At 44.5% G+C, this 20,003-nt stretch overlaps 1 protein-coding gene across 2 annotated transcripts in view; it reads left to right on the top strand.

Moving 5' to 3' along the window:
* JSRP1 (junctional sarcoplasmic reticulum protein 1) overlaps positions 1-20,003 on the top strand; it is a 169,180-nt gene that overhangs the window by 102,906 nt on the left and 46,271 nt on the right. For both annotated transcript variants that reach the window (XM_069740611.1, XM_069740610.1), the window contains exon 2: positions 2,817-2,984. The gene's annotated coding sequence lies outside the window, so the exon portion shown is untranslated. The remainder of the gene's footprint in view (positions 1-2,816; positions 2,985-20,003) is intronic.

Raw genomic sequence — 20,003 nt, 5'->3', positions numbered from 1 at the left:
GCGTGCAGCGCCCAGGAGCTCCGGACATCAGAGGGTGAGTATAACCAGATTTTTTATTTTTTAACCCCAAATATGGTTCCCAGGGCCTGGAGGAGAGTCTCCTCTCCTCCACCCCGGGTACCACCCGCACATTATCCGCTTACTTCCCGCAACGTGGGCACAGCCCCATGCGGGAAGTAAGCGGTTCAATGTATTCCTATGGGTGCAGAATCGCAGCGATTCTGCACAAAGAAGTGACATGCTGCGGGTTGTAAACCGCTGCGTTCCCGCGCGGTTTTTCCCGCAGCATGTGCACAGCGGTTTGCGGTTTCCATAGGGTTTACATGTTACTGTAAACGCTATGGAAACTGCTGCGGACCCGCAGCATCAAACTCGCTGCGGTTCCGCGGTAAAAACCGCTAAGTGTGAATATAGCCTGAGAGGTACGAGTTCCAAGATCCAGAACAGAAGATAGGTGTAATAGATGTACGTCTCAAGCTAGGCATAAAAGATGTCCGTGAGAAATTGGATGCTAAAGATGCACATAATCTAGAAGATCGACTCAAAACAATTTCAAACTTAGATCTCGGCTGCTGTATCACGTTTCTAAAAAAAAAATGTATTTTAATTTGCAACAACTCTGCACACAGAACAAATTCAACGCCACTAAATGAAAAGGTTGGATATAGCGGGCTGTATCACGTTTATCAACAGAAAAAATAAATATTTTAATGTGCGTGAGGTCTGCAAACAGCTTCATATCACTGCCATAAATTTACAACGTGGAATCCGGCGGGCTGTATGACATTTTGCAACAGAAAGAAATGTATATATTTTTTTCAATGTGCATGAGTTCTGCACACTGTTGAATTTCACAGCCACTAAATAACAAGGTGAATCACGCTATCAGCTGTCCCAAAAAATAATTTCTTCATACACAACCGCTCAAATCACAGAATTCTATCACCACAGCACTAAATGACAAAGTGGGATACAGGCTGTTTCACATTTAGCTAGCGAAAAAAATAAGATTTAGAACTCGATACTCGTGCATGGAGCACAATAGAAGCAGTGCACAACACACTTGTAGGATATGTGCCCTGCTGGCTTTGGCTGTGGACCTCAGCTCAGCAATGGCAAACAAAATATGCTGGAAGGTAAATTTCACAGCCACACTGGACACTACCTAGCTAAACTGACTGATATACAACCGCCTGATATACAACCCTAGCCCCAACCCTAACCCTAGCCCTAACCCTAATGGGAATGTAAATAAATACATTTTTTTAATTTTTCCCTAACTAAGGGGGTGATGAAGAGGGGTTTGATTTACTATTTATAGCAGGTTTTCTAGCCGATTTTTATGATTGGCAGCCGTCACACACTAAAAGACGCTTTTTATTGCAAAAAATATTTTTTGCGTTACCACATTTTGAGAGCTATAATTTTTCCATATTTTGGTCCACAGAGTCATGTGAGGTCTTGTTTTTTGCGGGACAAGTTGACGTTTTTATGTCTAAAAATGAACCATACGGCGCTGCTTAGTTGCTCCAGGTGAATAAGCAGCAAATATATGGACGAAATCACTCCCAATCGTCCCAGAAGGGGTTAATCAAAGAAAACTATATGTGATATTTGCGCTAAGTTCACCTATATGAAGCCATAAATAGTTAAAATACTGGGAAATGTCGTAAACAAGGTTCCCCATACAGGACTGTGATTAACAAGATGTGTTTACCTTAATATCAAAGAAAAGGAAATCTGTGTCCAGTGCAGACATGCGGGAAGGTCCTTCACTCATGCGCTGAAAGGTTGGTATCTGAAGCCTTCTCTGAATCTCTGTTCCGAAAATATCCAATATGTTGCAGAGCAAATTGTAGTATAGGAGACGCTGTCCCGGCCGGTGACTAGCGTGCTCCCCCAGAGCTTGGTAACTGCCGTGCACAGGCAGTGGCGGCCGCGTGTATAGAGCTGAAGCCGACAAGGTGCAGGACCTTGTGTGACGTCACAGTCACGTGATGTGTACACGTGACCAGCCCCTGAGCTACGAGTAGCAGGACCAACTAATCCTACACGTTTCAGAGTCACTGACTCCATCAGGGATCCCTGAACAGAGATTCAGAGAAGGCTTCAGATACCAACCTTTCAGCGCATGAGTGAAGGACCTTTCCGCATGTCAGCACTGGACACAGATTTCCTTTTCTTTGATATTAAGGTAAACACATCTTGTTAATCACAGTCCTGTATAGGGAACCTTGTTTACGACATTTCCCAGTATTTTAACTATTTATGGCTTCATATAGGTGAACTTTTGCAAATATCACATATCGTTTTCTTTAAGTTGACGTTTTTATTGGTACCATTTTCGGGCACGTGACATTTTTTGATCGCTTTTTATTCCGATTTTTGTGAGGCAGAATGACCAAAAACCAGCTATTCATGAATTTCTTTGGGGGGGCCTTTATACCGTTCCATGTTTGGTAAAATGGATAAAGCAGTTTTATTCTTCTGGTCAGTACGATTACAGCTGTACCTCATTTATATCATTTTTCATTTCTGGCTCTTCATCATGACCTATATTACCACCAGTATTGTCTGTGGCGAATACATGGCTGTGAGCCTGATTGATGCATCTGTCTACAATGGGTGCTGAATCACCTACACTCCATAGATTTGGATGGGTGCCTACATACTTTCTCCCATTTAGTTTATTTCAATCAAATAACAAGATATTTCAGAAAATGAGAAAACAAATTAAAAATAAGGCATTTTCATTACACTTCTAAGCATGACGAGTAGTCTGAAGATTGTAAGATAATTCTCTTTTTCTTTCGCAGTGTGCATCGGCTACAGCTCCGTATGAAAATGACATCCACGAGGCTCATATTTCTCCATGATTGCTTGTCACCTTACACCGGCTGAGAGTTGCACCTGTCTCTGTATATTTAGCCGTCTGCTGGGTGCCAGTGGGGTTCGGACATGTAGTGTGGATCTGAAATCTTAAGGTAAGAGACACCTTTTTTCTTTGTATTCTTCTCAAATGTCTAAATTTAAAATGAACATATGAAATCAATGTTGAGATCCTTTTAAGGTAGCAGAAAAGGAGCTGGGAAGCATTGAAGGAGCCTGGTAACGCTGTGCGAGACAGATATTGGATCTATATTTAGGCTGAAGCTGCCCGTCACTTCACAAACTCCTTAAAATGCAGTGAACTCTTCCCAGAGCAGAAAAACAGTCAATTTTCTACCAATGTCAGGTTTGGTCCTCAGATGTCATAAACTCATGGTCAACATCTCATTGAAATTCCGCGTGTACAGTAACGTATAGTTTCTCTTGGGTAGGTTTACATTAGTTATTATTTCTGTATAGTTCGGTATGTCTTTCAAAGCCAAAATATGTTTTTCTTCTATCTTGTTCCTATTTTGACCTTTCAGGGGGATGGTGGATTCTAGAAGTGTGCACAATGAAATGGACACCTTGTCATAGTTAGGGTATATTCACACAGTGAGATCTTGTTATGATTGTTTGTTTTTTCCCCCAAAAAACTGCTTCATGACCACACAGTGTTATCATAGCTTTATCAATCGGATCTATCCAGCTAAGCTTTAGTATATTTTTTTTAAAACCACTTTTGTTTCCATACTGTTACATTATATGGAGAAAGGTATTGGGACGCCTACACATTGAAAGAGTTTACGACATCCTGTTAGAAGTATGGAGCTGGTCCCTTAAAGCTATGGCTTCTACTCTTCTGAGAAGACTTTCCACATGATTTTGGAGTGTCTGTAAGAATGTTTCCCAGTCATCCAGTGGTTTAATTGTGAGATCAAATACTGATGTTAGATGAGACAGCCTGCAGCAGAATCTCTGTTCTAGTTTATCCCAAAGTTGCTTGATGAGTTGAGGTCAGGGCGCTAGGCAGGCCAGACATGTTCCTCCACACCAAACTCACCCAACAATGGATTACTGGACCCTACATTGGGTACGGAGGCACGGTCATGGTGTAATAGGAAAATTTCCCAAACTGTTCCCGTAAAGTTGGAAGCGTATTATTGTCCAAAATATCTTTATATGCTGAAGTATTAAGCTTTCTTCTCACTGAAACTGCAGGGCATATGCCAACCCCTGAAAAACAACCCAAAGCATTATCCTTCTTCCACCAAACCTCACACTTGGCACAGTGCCGTTTGGCGATAATTTTCTCCTGGATATCACCAGACCCAGACTTCTCCATCAGACTGCTAGGTAGTCATTCTACCTTCCTAGAAAACTTTTCCACTTTTCCAGAGTCCAGTAGCAGCATGCTTTACACCACTCCATCTGAGGCTTGGTGACGTAAGGCATGCAGCTGTTCGGCCGTGGAAAGCCATGCCAAGCAGGTTCCAATTCCAGTTTTTGTGCTGATGATGCCAGAGGAGGTTTGTAATTTTGCAGTTATGGAGTCAGCACTTTGCAACCGTGCACTGAACGTTACATCATGTGCCACGTGGGTTTTAAACAGTTCCACTTTTCAGTAACACCACTCATGGTGGGCAGTGGAACATTTTGGAGGAATACATTTCATTCAATGACTTGTTTCTATGGTGGCAGCTTATTACAGTACTAAGGCCGAATTCAGTGATGAACCATTGTTTCACAAATATTTGTTAGACAGACTGCATGTATTTAATATACCTGTGGCAATGGGACTGAATGAATAACTTGTAGTTAATGACTGAGTTTTGTCCATAGAGCCCATATAGTGCATGTTTGGCTACTACTGATATATCTGCTGATACATTCCGCCATGCTAATGATAACTTCCTTAGCAGGTCAGCCACATATAACGTATTAGTAATGTTGCAAATGTAACATATTGATTTTGAGTTCTGGCTTGTCTTACAGGGTATGTGCAGATGATCAGTAATCGCTGCGGGTTGGACGCTGTGTACTTCTGCTGCATCCAACCCGCAGTGTCCAGATGTTACAGCATAATGGATGAGATTTTGAGAAATCCCATGTCCGCTATGCGTCCAGAGACGCCATGGAGAAGGACATGTGGCGCGTCTCTCCAAACTGCAGCATGTCTACAAGATAAATGTCACCCATACAATGTATTGGACGCAGTGATTCCGCACGGTTCAGTGATCACATGTTTAATAGACAGCAGCACTTTGGATGCAGCGGACATGTGCTGCGTCCAAATCGCTGCCAGTTTCGGTTTGTCTGCACATACCCTCAGAGTTCTGCATGCTGCAGAGGACAGATCATCATCATTCCTTTCATGTTTAGTGTCAGAACTTGGCACTTATTCATTTATTGGCATTTATTCATTTATTTATTCATTTATTTATTGACACTTTGCACTTATTCATCTATTTTCTGGGATGAGTAGTCGTAATATCATAATCTCATATGGTAAAAAAATCCCCCCCCCACACACACACGCACACGCACATATGCAATTTTCACACTGGGTCGACTAGCTCCTCTTCCTAACTCTCTCAATGTTCAGTGAAAAACTGAGAGAAGCAGGAAGAAAAGCTAGCTGTTATGTGACCGTAAGCATGAAAATTGCATGAGTGAAGTGGCCATGTGATGACTGATGGAACCAGTAAACAGGTTTGAAACCTGACAGTGGGTATATTACACGCTGTTAGGAATGGCTACAGGGCTTAATTTTATAGTTAAAGGGTGCGTCCAGGTTTGAGATGAGTCTGCAGTCACTCTATGTGATTGCAGACTTCTGAATTCTCACGGGCACATGCACTGCACACTGTTACATGTGAGCACAAGTATGTAATTTGTATACTTCTTGGCACATTCCGACTAGACATGTCCAGTCTCGCTCAATTTTCTTTGAGTGAGGCCATGTATGTCCAGCTGGCACATGACCGCATGTATGCAAATCGCCGACACCAGAGAATCCTGATATCATGCAGTGCGCACTGTGAGAAGTCTGCAGTCACATAGAATGAACGCAGACTCTTCACAAACTTGGACAAGCCCTTTAATGCTCCTAACATAAACATATGAGAATTAGTCAGTATCACAAAAAAAAATTACATCCAGGTACCTGATAGGTGACGTTGTCTCTGGAGTCGTTGTCTTTTCTTCATCTTATCCAGATGCCAGACTTCCATCTTCTGCAGACTTCCATCTTCTCTGGCCTTCTGCAGCACATCCCCACACGATGCTCTTAAAGATAGCAGTGCCATTGTAATGCTCCTGAATAAAAATATCTTCCCTTCGCTGTGATCCTCAATAAATAATTGCCCCTCATTATATTCTCTGCACAAAATATGACCCACCCACTGTCCCTCTTATGGTACATGCCCTCCACATCGCCCTCTCCTTTCTATGCTGGGCTCCATCTTCACACTTTCCTTTCACACTGGATAACGCCTGTAGGGTACAGTCTCCACACTGTGCCTGATCATGACACTCGCCCTTCATGGCTTACTGTCCCCTCCTAGCTGTGCCCTTACACTGTTCCCCAATGCTACCCCTCACACACACTACTCTGTCTCTATTCTGTGCCCACTCACACTTTTCTCCCGCCCCATGCTGTCTTCTCATACTTCCCCTCAATAGTCTCCTCTCACGTTTTCCCTTCCCTCCTAATTCTGTCTCCTTTCATATCCCCCATGATAACCATACTGTCCCCTTATATATTTACCCTCTCGCTCTCCATACTGCCTCCTCACACATACCCGAATCCCCATACAGTGTCCGCACCCATCCCGTCACCCTCGCTCCCCATATTGTGTCCACATACATTCCCCCTCACTACTCATACTGTGTCTGCACCCATCCCCTCCCTCGCTCCCCATGCTGTGTCCATATCAATCCCCCCACTCACCATACTGTGTCTGCACCCATCCTCCCATATTGTTTCTGCATACATTCTCACCTCGCTGCTCATACTGTGTCCGCACCCATCCCCCCACTCACCATACTGTGTCTGCACCCATTTCCCCATACTGTTTCCTCATACATGCTCCCCTCCCCCCTTGCTCCTCATACTGTGTCTGCAAATTTCTCTGCTCCCCATATTGTGTCTGCACCTGTCCCTTGCTTGCTCCCCACACTGTATCGTCATATCTTCCCCACCCCCCACTGTTACACTAAATCTAACCCCCAACCCGTTAACCTAAATCTTCGGTGTCTTCAGCTCCATTGGAGCACTTAACACCAACGTTGTTTGTGCCTCTATAGGGCTGGCGAGTGACGTCAACTGCGTGATTACATGACCTGATCATGCTGCTGACGTCGCTCTGACCCAAACGTCAGAGCTTCAATTACGAGTACAATTGATCACTGGGAGCCAGTGCTCTGCACATTCTCTGAGCTGGGTGTCTGGGAAATTTCATTTATATGAATAATATTTCCTCCTACATAGATAATCTCCTAGGAATGTTTACACGTTGCTGCTTTTTTTTGCTGCGCTTTTTATGCTAATTTTAAGCTGCATTTTACAGTACCAGCAAAAGCTATTAGATTTCAGAAATCTCATGCACACATTGTTTTTTTTTCCTGACTGATTTGGAAAACTTCTGCATCTTTGCAAACTGCAGCATGTCACTTCTTTCAGCGTATTTGCAACATTTTTTCACCCATAGAAGTCAATATGTAACTGCAAAAACCTAAAAGAAGCTGCATCATGATTTTTGGGGGGAACTAAACTTTGTCAGCATGCACAAGAGACAACAAAAATGCAGCAAATATGCAGCAAAACCTGCTTTTTGTAAGCAGCTTCTTTACTGCCAAGAGAGCAAGTTTTGCCTGCAGAAAAAAAAACGCAGCAAAAACGCAACATGTGAACATAGCCTTACTGTAAATATTCAGGTTCATTAACCTTTTGGATAGCCCGACGTCACTGTAGTTGTTCAATGATAACATTAAGGCCATGTTCACACGTTCCTGATTTCCCTGCTGTTTTTTCTGCACTAAAAACCGCAGCTCTTGGCAGAAAACGCAGGTGCGTTTTTTGGTGCTTTTTGGTGCGTTTTTTGGTGCGTTTTTTGATGCGTTTTTTGATGCGGTTTTTAGTGCAGTTTTTTATGCAGTTTTCTCTGCAGAGTCTGTGTGTATTCTAGGAAGTTTTTTTAGGGTTAAAATGGCTGAAAATACCCTAACCCTACCCCTAACCCTACCCCTAACCCTAACCCTAGTTCTAACTGTAGTGGGGGGAAAAAAAAAATTCTTTATTTTATTATTGTTACTACCTATGGGGGTGATAAAGGGGGGGGGGGCATTTACCTTTTTTTTATTTTGATCACTGTGAAGTTATCACAGTGATCAAAATGTGCGTGGAACGAATCTGCCGGCCGGCAGATTCGGCGGGCGCACTGCGCATGCGCCCGCCATTTTGGAAGATGGCGGCGCCCAGGGAGAAGACGGCCGGACGGACACCGGGAGGCCCGGTAAGTATAAGGGGGGGAGATTAGGGCACGGGGGGGGGAAGGCGTCGGAGCACGGGGGGTGGCATCGGAGCATGGGGGGGTGGGATTGGGGCACGGGGGGACAGCCACACTCCGCCCACACACTTCCTGCTGCAGCGGTTCTGCACCACAAACCGCAGAAAACCCGCAGATATTTTTTTCGTCTGCGGGTTTTACTGCGGGTTTGACCTCACAATGGAGGTCAATGGGTGCAGAACCGCTGCAGTTCCGCAAAAAGAAGTGACATGGTACTTCTTTTTTACCGCAGCTATTCAGCGCGGCTCTTTTCGGGATTTTCCGCAATGTGGGCACAGCAGTTCCTGTTTTCCATAGGGTACATTGTAATGTACCCTGCATGGAAAACAGCTGCGGACCCGCAGCGGCAAAATCGCAGCGGTTCCGCATTAAAAAAAGGATTGTGTGAACATGGCCTATTAATCAAAAACACAAATTGCCTAATAAATGCACTGGTACAAAACAATAATGCTATATTAGCATTTATGACATTTTTGACACCTAACTAGTCCTCCTTAAATCATTGCGCACAGAAAATAGTGACTGTTGTACACTAACATTAGTTTTAACTTTGAAGTGACTGAGACGTTTGTGCCAAGTCTTTGAAAGGTACATGATAGTATTTTTTTCCCAATAAAGCCTAGTACTATATATATTCTAAAAAATAGTCAACTGTGTGACCACAACACCAAATATATTAATAAAGGAATACTACATTCTCTTTCTGTTTTACCCTTACTTTTATGTTAATATGAGGTTTGGGGCTAGCTATAATCCTACACAAAGAGAATGAGAGCACATCTCGCCTCTTCTAGTTTGGAGCTCGGCATTTGGACCTTTATTTTCACAACAGCTTTTATCTCAAAATGTAAACCCAATGACTATTACTACCTACAGTATTTCCCCATAACCTTGTGGTTGGAGAAAAAAAACAACTGAATTCCAGCCAAACAACTTGAGTCAACAGAATGTCCGCCCACATTAAAAATAACTTCTCTTTTTTTTTTTAACGTCACCATCTTTTTTTACGTTGATTTTTGTTATAACTCTTATCACTATTACAGTTTGTTGACTCTTCCTATTGTGTACAATGTTCATCACAATAGAGGCAAAGTCAGTGTTGTGTATTCAAATTATATGGCGTCTGAACATATTCCATTGGATAAATTGCTTCCATCCTTTTTTCCATTGACAGTTATCTATATTACCGTATATACTCGAGTATAAGCCGACCCGAGTATGAGCCGACCCCCTAATTTTGCCACAAAAAAACTGGGAAAACTTATTGACTCGAGTATAAGCCTAGGGTGGAAAATGCAGCAGCTACCGGTTAATGTCAAAAATAAAATTAGATGCCAATAAAAGTAAAATTAATTGAGACATCAGTAGGTTAAGTGTTTTTGAATATCCATATTGAATCCGGAGCCCCATATAATGCTCCATACAGTTCATGATGGGCCCATAAGATGCTCTATATAAAAATGTGCCACATATAATGCTCCATACAGTTCATTATTGCCCCATAGATGCTCCATATAAAGCTGTGCCCCATATACAATGCTCTGCACCGTTCATTATTGCCCCATAGCTGTGCCATATAGTGCTCTGCACCATTCACTATTGCCCCATAGCTGTGCCATATAGTGCTCTGCACCGTTCACTATTGCCCCATAGCTGTGCCATATAGTGCTCTGCACCATTCATTATTGCCCCATAGCTGTGCCATATAGTGCTCTGCACCGTTCATTATTGCCCCATAGCTGTGCCATATAGTGCTCTGCACCGTTCATTATTGCCCCATAGCTCTGCCATATAGTGCTCTGCACCGTTCATTATTGCCCCATAGCTGTCCAATATAGTGCTCTGCACTGTTCATTATTGCCCCATAGCTGTCCAATATAGTGCTCTGCACCGTTCATTATTGCCCCATAGCTGTGCTATATAGTGCTCTGCACCTTTCATTTTTGTCCCATAGCTGTGCCATATAGTGCTCTGCACCTTTCATTTTTGTCCCATAGCTGTGCCATATAGTGCTCTGCACCGTTCATTTTTGTCCCATAGCTGTGCCATATAGTGCTCTGCACCTTTCATTTTTGTCCCATAGCTGTGCCATATAGTGCTCTGCACCTTTCATTTTTGTCCCATAGCTGTGCCATATAGTGCTCTGCATCGTTCATTATTGCCCCATAGCTGTGCTATATAGTGCTCTGCACCGTTCATTATTGCCCCATAGCTGTGCCATATAGTGCTCTGCACCGTTCATTTTTGTCCCATAGCTGTGCCATATAGTGCTCTGCACCGTTCATTATTGCCCCATAGCTGTGCCATATAATGCACTGCACCGTTCATTATTGCCCCATAGCTGTGCCATATAGTAACATAGTAACATAGTAACATAGTTAGTAAGGCCGAAAAAAGACATTTGTCCATCCAGTTCAGCCTATATTCCATCATAATAAATACCCAGATCTACGTCCTTCTACAGAACCTAATAATTGTATGATACAATATTGTTCTGCTCCAGGAAGACATCCAGGCCTCTCTTGAACCCCTCGACTGAGTTCGCCATCACCACCTCCTCAGGCAAGCAATTCCAGATTCTCACTGCCCTAACAGTAAAGAATCCTCTTCTATGTTGGTGGAAAAACCTTCTCTCCTCCAGACGCAAAGAATGCCCCCTTGTGCCCGTCACCTTCCTTGGTATAAACAGATCCTCAGCGAGATATTTGTATTGTCCCCTTATATACTTATACATGGTTATTAGATCGCCCCTCAGTCGTCTTTTTTCTAGACTAAATAATCCTAATTTCGCTAATCTATCTGGGTATTGTAGTTCTCCCATCCCCTTTATTAATTTTGTTGCCCTCCTTTGTACTCTCTCTAGTTCCATTATATCCTTCCTGAGCACCGGTGCCCAAAACTGGACACAGTACTCCATGTGCGGTCTAACTAGGGATTTGTACAGAGGCAGTATAATGCTCTCATCATGTGTATCCAGACCTCTTTTAATGCACCCCATGATCCTGTTTGCCTTGGCAGCTGCTGCCTGGCACTGGCTGCTCCAGGTAAGTTTATCATTAACTAGGATCCCCAAGTCCTTCTCCCTGTCAGATTTACCCAGTGGTTTCCCGTTCAGTGTGTAATGGTGATATTGGTTCCCTCTTCCCATGTGTATAACCTTACATTTATCATTGTTAAACCTCATCTGCCACCTTTCAGCCCAAGTTTCCAACTTATCCAGATCCATCTGTAGCAGAATACTATCTTCTCTTGTATTAACTGCTTTACATAGTTTTGTATCATCTGCAAATATCGATATTTTACTGTGTAAACCTTCTACCAGATCATTAATGAATATGTTGAAGAGAACAGGTCCCAATACTGACCCCTGCGGTACCCCACTGGTCACTTCGACCCAGTTAGAGACTATACCATTTATAACCACCCTCTGCTTTCTATCACTAAGCCAGTTACTAACCCATTTACACACATTTTCCCCCAGACCAAGCATTCTCATTTTGTGTACCAACCTCTTGTGCGGCACGGTATCAAATGCTTTGGAAAAATCGAGATATACCACGTCCAATGACTCACCGTGGTCCAGTCTATAGCTTACCTCTTCATAAAAACTGATTAGATTGGTTTGACAGGAGCGATTTCTCATAAACCCATGCTGATATGGAGTTAAACAGTTATTCTCATTGAGATAATCCAGAATAACATCCCTCAGAAACCCTTCAAATATTTTACCAACAATAGAGGTTAGACTTACTGGCCTATAATTTCCAGGTTCACTTTTAGAGCCCTTTTTGAATATTGGCACCACATTTGCTATGCGCCAGTCCTGCGGAACAGACCCTGTTGCTATAGAGTCACTAAAAATAAGAAATAATGGTTTATCTATTACATTACTTAGTTCTCTTAGTACTCGTGGGTGTATGCCATCCGGACCCGGAGATTTATCTATTTTAATCTTATTTAGCCGGTTTCGCACCTCTTCTTGGGTTAGATTGGTGACCCTTAATATAGGGTTTTCATTGTTTCTTGGGATTTCACCTAGCATTTCATTTTCCACCGTGAATACCGTGGAGAAGAAGGTGTTTAATATGTTAGCTTTTTCCTCGTCATCTACAACCATTCTTTCCTCACTATTTTTTAAGGGGCCTACATTTTCAGTTTTTATTCTTTTACTATTGATATAGTTGAAGAACAGTTTGGGATTAGTTTTACTCTCCTTAGCAATGTGCTTCTCTGTTTCCTTTTTGGCAGCTTTAATTAGTTTTTTAGATAAAGTATTTTTCTCCCTATAGTTTTTTAGAGCTTCAATGGTGCCATCCTGCTTTAGTAGTGCAAATGCTTTCTTTTTACTGTTAATTGCCTGTCTTACTTCTTTGTTTAGCCACATTGGGTTTTTCCTATTTCTAGTCCTTTTATTCCCAGAAGGTATAAACCGCTTACACTGCCTATTTAGGATGTTCTTAAACATTTCCCATTTATTATCTGTATTCTCATTTCTGAGGATATTGTCCCAGTCTACCAGATTAAGGGCATCTCTAAGCTGTTCAAACTTTGCCTTCCTAAAGTTCAATGTTTTTGTGACTCCCTGACAAGTCCCCCTAGTGAAAGACAGGTGAAACTGCACAATATTGTGGTCGCTATTTCCTAAATGCCCAACCACCTGCAGATTTGTTATTCTGTCAGGTCTATTAGATAGTATTAGGTCTAAAAGTGCTGCTCCTCTGGTTGGATTCTGCACCAATTGTGAAAGATAATTTTTCTTGGTTATTAGCAGAAACCTGTTGCCTTTATGGGTTTCACAGGTTTCTGTTTCCCAGTTAATATCCGGGTAGTTAAAGTCCCCCATAACCAGGACCTCATTATGGGTTGCAGCTTCATCTATCTGCTTTAGAAGTAGACTTTCCATGGTTTCTGTTATATTTGGGGGTTTGTAACAGACCCCAATGAGAATTTTGTTACCATTTTTCCCTCCATGAATTTCGACCCATATGGACTCGACATCCTCATTCCCTTCGCTAATATCCTCCCTTAAAGTGGACTTTAGACAAGACTTTACATAGAGACAAACCCCTCCTCCTCTCCGATTTTTACGATCCTTTCTAAACAGACTGTAACCCTGTAAGTTAACTGCCCAGTCATAGCTTTCATCTAACCATGTCTCGGTTATTCCCACTATGTCAAAGTTACCTGTAGATATTTCTGCTTCTAGTTCTTCCATCTTGTTTGTCAGGCTTCTGGCGTTTGCGAGCATGCAGTTTAGAGGATTTTGTTTTGTTCCAATCTCCTCACTGTGGATTGTTTTAGAAATATTCTTACCTCCCTTCTGAGTATGTTTTCCTGGGTCGTCTTTGTTCAAGTCTAATGTTTTTCTTCCCGTCCCCTCTTCTTCTAGTTTAACGCCCTCCTGATGAGTGTAGCGAGTCTTCTGGCGAATGTGTGTTTCCCAGGTTTGTTGAGGTGTAGTCCGTCTCTGGCGAGGAGTCCATCATACCAGTAATTCACACCGTGGTCCAGGAATCCAAATCCTTGTTGTCTGCACCATTGTCTTAGCCAGTTGTTTGCATCAAGGATCCTGTTCCATCTCCTGGTGCCATGCCCGTCTACTGGAAGGATAGAAGAAAAAACTACCTGTGCATCCAGTTCCTTTACTTTCTTCCCCAACTCTTCAAAGTCCTTGCAGATTGTCGGTAGGTCCTTCCTTGCCGTGTCATTGGTGCCAACATGTATCAGAAGAAATGGGTGGACGTCCTTGGAGCTGAAGAGCTTTGGTATCCTATCGGTCACATCCTTGATCATCGCACCTGGAAGGCAGCATACTTCTCTTGCAGTTATGTCCGGTCTGCAGATGGCTGCTTCGGTGCCTCTCAGTAGTGAGTCTCCCACCACCACCACTCTTCGTTGCTTCTTGGCTGTACTTTTTGCTGTCACTTGTTGCTGTGTGCCCTTTTCTTTTTTGCTTGCTGGTATTGCTTCATTCTTAGGTGTGCCATCTTCATCCTCTACAAAGATTTGATATCGGTTCTTCAGTTGTGTGGTTGGTGATTTCTCCATGGTCTTCTTGCTTCTTTTGGTCACATGCTTCCACTCATCTGCTTTTGGAGGTTCTCTGACACTTTTTGCACCTTCTGTGACCAGTAGTGCTCTGCACCGTTCATTTTTGTCCCATAGCTGTGCCGTATAGTGCTCTGCACCGTTCATTTTTGTCCCATAGCTGTGCCATATAGTGCTCTGCGCCGTTCATTATTGCCCCATAGCTGTGCCATATAATGCACTGCACTGTTCATTATTGCCCCATAGCTGTGCCATATAGTGCTCTGCACTGTTCATTATTGCCCCATAGCTGTGCCATATAGTGCTCTGCACCGTTCATTATTGCCCCATAGCTGTGCCATATAGTGCTCTGCACCGTTAATTTTTGCCCCATAGCTGTGCCATATAGTGCTCTGCACCGTTCATTATTGCCCCATAGCTGTGCCATATAGTGCTCTGCACCGTTCATTATTGTCCCATAGCTGTGCCATATAGTGCTCTGCACCGTTCATTTTTGTCCCATAGCTGTGCCATATAGTGCTCTGCACCGTTCATTATTGCCCCATAGCTGTGCCATATAGTGCTCTGCACCGTTAATTTTTGCCCCATAGCTGTGCCATATAGTGCTCTGCACCGTTCATTATTGCCCCATAGCTGTGCCATATAGTGCTCTGCACCGTTCATTATTGTCCCATAGCTGTGCCATATAGTGCTCTGCACCGTTCATTTTTGTCCCATAGCTGTGCCATATAGTGCTCTGCACCGTTCATTATTGCCCCATAGCTGTGCCATATAGTGCTCTGCACCGTTCATTTTTGTCCCATAGCTGTGCCATATAGTGCTCTGCACTGTTCATTCTTGCTCCATAGCTGTGCCACATAGTGCCCTGCACCGTTCATTATTGCCCCATAGCTGTGCCACATAGTGCCCTGCACCGTTCATTATTGCCCCATAGCTGTGCCATATAGTGCTCTGCACCGTTCATTATTGCCCCATAGCTGTGCCATATAGTGCTCTGCACCGTTCATTATTGCCCATAGCTGCGCCATATAGTGCTCTGCACCGTTCATTATTGCCCCATAGCTGTGCCATATAGTGCTCTGCACCGTTCACTATTGCCCCATAGCTGTGCCATATAGTGCTCTGCACCGTTCATTATTGCCCCATAGCTGTGCCATATAGTGCTCTGCACCGTTCATTATTGCCCCATAGCTGTCCAATATAGTGCTCTGCACCGTTCATTATTGCCCCATAGCTGTGCTATATAGTGCTCTGCACCTTTCATTTTTGCCCCATAGCTGTGCCATATAGTGCTCTGCACCTTTCATTTTTGTCCCATAGCTGTGCCATATAGTGCTCTGCACCTTTCATTTTTGTCCCATAGCTGTGCCATATAGTGCTCTGCACCTTTCATTTTTGCCCCATAGCTGTGCCATATAGTGCTCTGCACCTTTCATTTTTGCCCCATAGCTGTGCCATATAGTGCTCTGCACTGTTCATTTTTGTCCCATAGCTGTGCCATATAGTGCTCTGCATCGTTCATTATTGCCCCATAGCTGTGCCATATAGTGCTCTGCACCGTTCATTATTGCCCCATAGCTGTGCCACATAGTGCTCTGCACCGTTCATTTTTGTCCCATAGCTGTGCCATATAGTGCTCTGCACCGTTCATTTTTGTCCCATAGCTGTGCTATATAGTGCTCTGCACCGTTCATTATTGCCCCATAGCTGTGCCATATAGTGCTCTGCACCGTTCATTTTTGTCCCATAGCTGTGCCATATAGTGCTCTGCACCGTTCATTATTGCCCCATAGCTGTGCCATATAATGCACTGCACCGTTCATTATTGCCCCATAGCTGTGCCATATAGTGCTCTGCACCGTTCATTATTGCCCCATAGCTGTGCCATATAGTGCTCTGCACCGTTCATTATTGCCCCATAGCTGTGCCATATAGTGCTCTGCACCGTTCATTTTTGTCCCATAGCTGTGCCATATAGTGCTCTGCACCGTTCATTTTTGTCCCAGAGCTGTGCCATATAGTGCTCTGCACCGTTCATTATTGCCCCATAGCTGTGCCATATAATGCACTGCACCGTTCATTATTGCCCCATAGCTGTGCCATATAGTGCTCTGCACCGTTCATTATTGCCCCATAGCTGTGCCATATAGTGCTCTGCACCGTTCATTTTTGTCCCATAGCTGTGCCATATAGTGCTCTGCACCGTTCATTGTTGCCCCATAGCTGTGCCATATAGTGCTCTGCACCGTTCATTAATGTCCCATAGCTGTGCCATATAGTGCTCTGCACCGTTCATTATTGCCCCATAGCTGTGCCATATAGTGCTCTGCACCGTTCATTATTGCCTCATAGCTGTGCCATATAGTGCTCTGCACTGTTCATTATTGCCCCATAGCTGTGCCATATAGTGCTCTGCACCTTTCATTATTGCCTCATAGCTGTGCCATATAGTGCTCTGCACCGTTCATTATTGCCTCATAGCTGTGCCATATAGTGCTCTGCACCTTTCATTATTGCCTCATAGCTGTGCCATATAGTGCTCTGCACCTTTCATTATTGCCTCATAGCTGTGCCATATAGTGCTCTGCACCGTTCATTATTGCCCCATAGCTGTGCCATAGAAAGCTGTGCCATTGCTGCTGCAATAAAAAAAAAAAAAGCCATACTCACGTCTCTTGCTTGCAGCTCTCGGCGTCTCGTCCCGGCGTCTCTTCGCTCTGACTGATCAGTAAACAAATGATCCACAAGGACCGAAAAAAACGACCAAAAAGTCAATATAATTCAAAATAGTAAAAAAAATCTTTATTACAAAAAGCAGTAAAATACAGATAAAACAGAGAACAGGTGGGGAAGAACGCCACATGGTGTACACACGTACAACACCGATGTGTGAAACCACCATAGGCGCAAGGGACCAGGAAAAAGGGAACATCCGCATGTACATGTAGACCAGTAATACACACAAGTTGCTGGAAGCTACCGCAGCCACATAGGCTCATATATAATAGTATACGAAGCAGTGCTAGGATTATACCAGGGTCACATAACGTTAATCAGTTACCAATAGGTCATATGCAAGCTGAGACCCTGCTACAAAGTAGCAACACTGCTACAAGGATACCAAATACACAAGTGCATAAGTACAGCCATGGTGCGGCGCTTACCTTGTATATATGTAGCGGAGTATCAACCCACCCTGGGACCGTGCGCCCTCCCCGACGCGCGTTTCGGCAACACACCTTCTTCAGGGGGCTGATCAGGCAGAGGGCGCCGCACACACTATATGCGTCATCGCGCCCTCTGACCTGCACATTCAGAGCGCAGAGACGCCGGGAAGATGGAGCGGCGCCCGGCGGCTGGAACGGGGATAGGTGAATATGACATACTTACCTGCACCCGGCGTCCCGCTCCTTCTCCCGGACAGCTGGTCTTCGGTGCCGCAGCCTCTTCCTCTATCAACTGTCACCGTTACCGCTGATTAGAGAAATGAATATGCGGCTCCACCCCTATGGGAGTGGAGTCCATATTCATTTTTCTAATGAGCGGTCCCACGTGACCGCTGTACAGGGGAAGAACTGCAGCACCCGAAGACCGTGGGACGGCAGGGGGAGCGCCAGGATCGCCGGGACTAGGTAAGTATGCCTCAGTGCCCTCTCCCCCTCACCCGCCGACCGTGACTCGAGTATAAGCCGAGAGGGGCACTTTCACCCCAAAAATTTGGGCTGAAAATCTCGGCTTATACTCGAGTATATACGGTACTTTTTTGCAGCATTTTCAAATCCACTTCTTTTGCAATACTTGTTTTTGCTTAGAAATTTCCTCTTAGCACTAACTAGTAAACTTTGTTTTCGCCTTTAAAAAGGTTGTCTGGTCTCATAAGAAAAGTCTCCAGTCAATGTCTAAGACTGCAGACTGTTGAATTGTTATCGGGTGTAATGTGCACCCAGTTACAATTTCCCTGTATTCTCCATGTGGATGGGATGACAGCATGTACAGTGGGGAAAATAAGTATTTGATACACTGCCAGTTTTGCAAGTCTCTCCACCTACAAAGAATGGAGAGGTCTGTAATTTTTATCGTAGCTACACTTCAACTATGAGAGATAAAAATCTAAAAAAAAATAAAAAATACAGAAAATCACATTGTATGATTTATAAATAATTAAATTGCATTTTATTGCATGATATAAGTATTTGATCATCTATCAACCAGTAAGAATTCTGCACCCCCTAGACATTTATTTTTCTGTAAGAAGCCCTCCAACTCGGTACTCATTACCTATATTAATTGTACCTATTTTAACTCATTACCTGTATAAAAAAAAATACACCTGTCCACACACCCAATCAATCATTCTCCAACCTCTCTACCATGGCCAAGACCAAAGAGCTGTTAAGGACACCAGGGACAAAATTGTAGACCTGCACAAGACTGGAATGGGCTAAAGGACAATAGGTAAGCAGCTTGGTGAGAAGACAGCAACTGTTGGCCCAATTTTTAGAAAATGGAAGTGTTACGCTCACGCCCTGTCTGTGTGGCTTGAGCCAGAGGATTGTGGCCCCATTGTGCCACAAACCAGACTACCTAGAAGAGGTGTGACTAAGCAGCTACCTTGGTGTTCGCTGGGACTTCTGATGGTGAGGTCAGACTTGTGCGGCAGGTAGCTGCCAGGTACCATTCCAGGGTGGTGTCTGGCTGTGGCAGCTGATCTCACTGAGGGACTGAACACTATTAACAGGTGGGAGCAGGTATGGACGAGCACGACTGGTACTGTGGCGGGCACGGCTGGCACTCTGGTGGTCACGGCTGGCACTCTGGCAGGCAGGCGGGCACTGCTGGCACTCTGGAAGGCAGGCGGGCACGGCTGGCACTGGAAGGCAGGTGGGCATGGCTGGCCCACAGGCGGGCACTCTGGAAGGCAGGCGAGCACGGCTGGCACTCTGGAAGGCAGGCGGGCACGCCTGGCACGCAGGCGGGCACGCCTGGCACGCAGGCGGGCGGCACGGCCGAAACTCTGATGGGTGGCATGGGCGACACTCTGGCAGGCGGCACGGCCGACACTCTGGAGGGCATGCATGCGGGCACAGCTGGTACTCTAGGCAGGTAGGCGGGCACAGCTGGCATTCTACTGTAGGCAGGCGGGCACGGCTAGTGGGACTGGAACTGGTTCGGGTAGGACAGGAACATAGGCAGGTACGTGTGGGATAACAGGTAGGGACCAGATCAGACTAGAGGCATTAAGGAACAGATGAGAACTAGACTGGAGGGACAAGGACACAGGGCACGTAGCAAGAACAGAGCAAAGCCGCATGATGCAGAGAGCAGGACAGAGCCACCGGAAGTGAAATGGGAGTAGGGCAGAACCACAGGAGGAGGGCAAAGAGCAGAGCCGCAGAAGGCAAAGCAAAGAACAGAACCGCAGGAGGCGGAGCAAAGAGCAGAACCGCAGGAGGTAACGCAAAGAGCAGAGCTGCAGGAGGCGGAGCAAAGAGTAGAATCAGAGGAGCAAAGAGCAGA

Source organism: Ranitomeya imitator, chromosome 1, assembly GCF_032444005.1.
Source record: "Ranitomeya imitator isolate aRanImi1 chromosome 1, aRanImi1.pri, whole genome shotgun sequence".
NCBI classification, from domain to species: Eukaryota; Metazoa; Chordata; class Amphibia; order Anura; family Dendrobatidae; genus Ranitomeya; species Ranitomeya imitator.
Note: the sequence above shows the minus strand (reverse complement) of the source record. Positions and strands in the feature narration are given on the sequence as shown.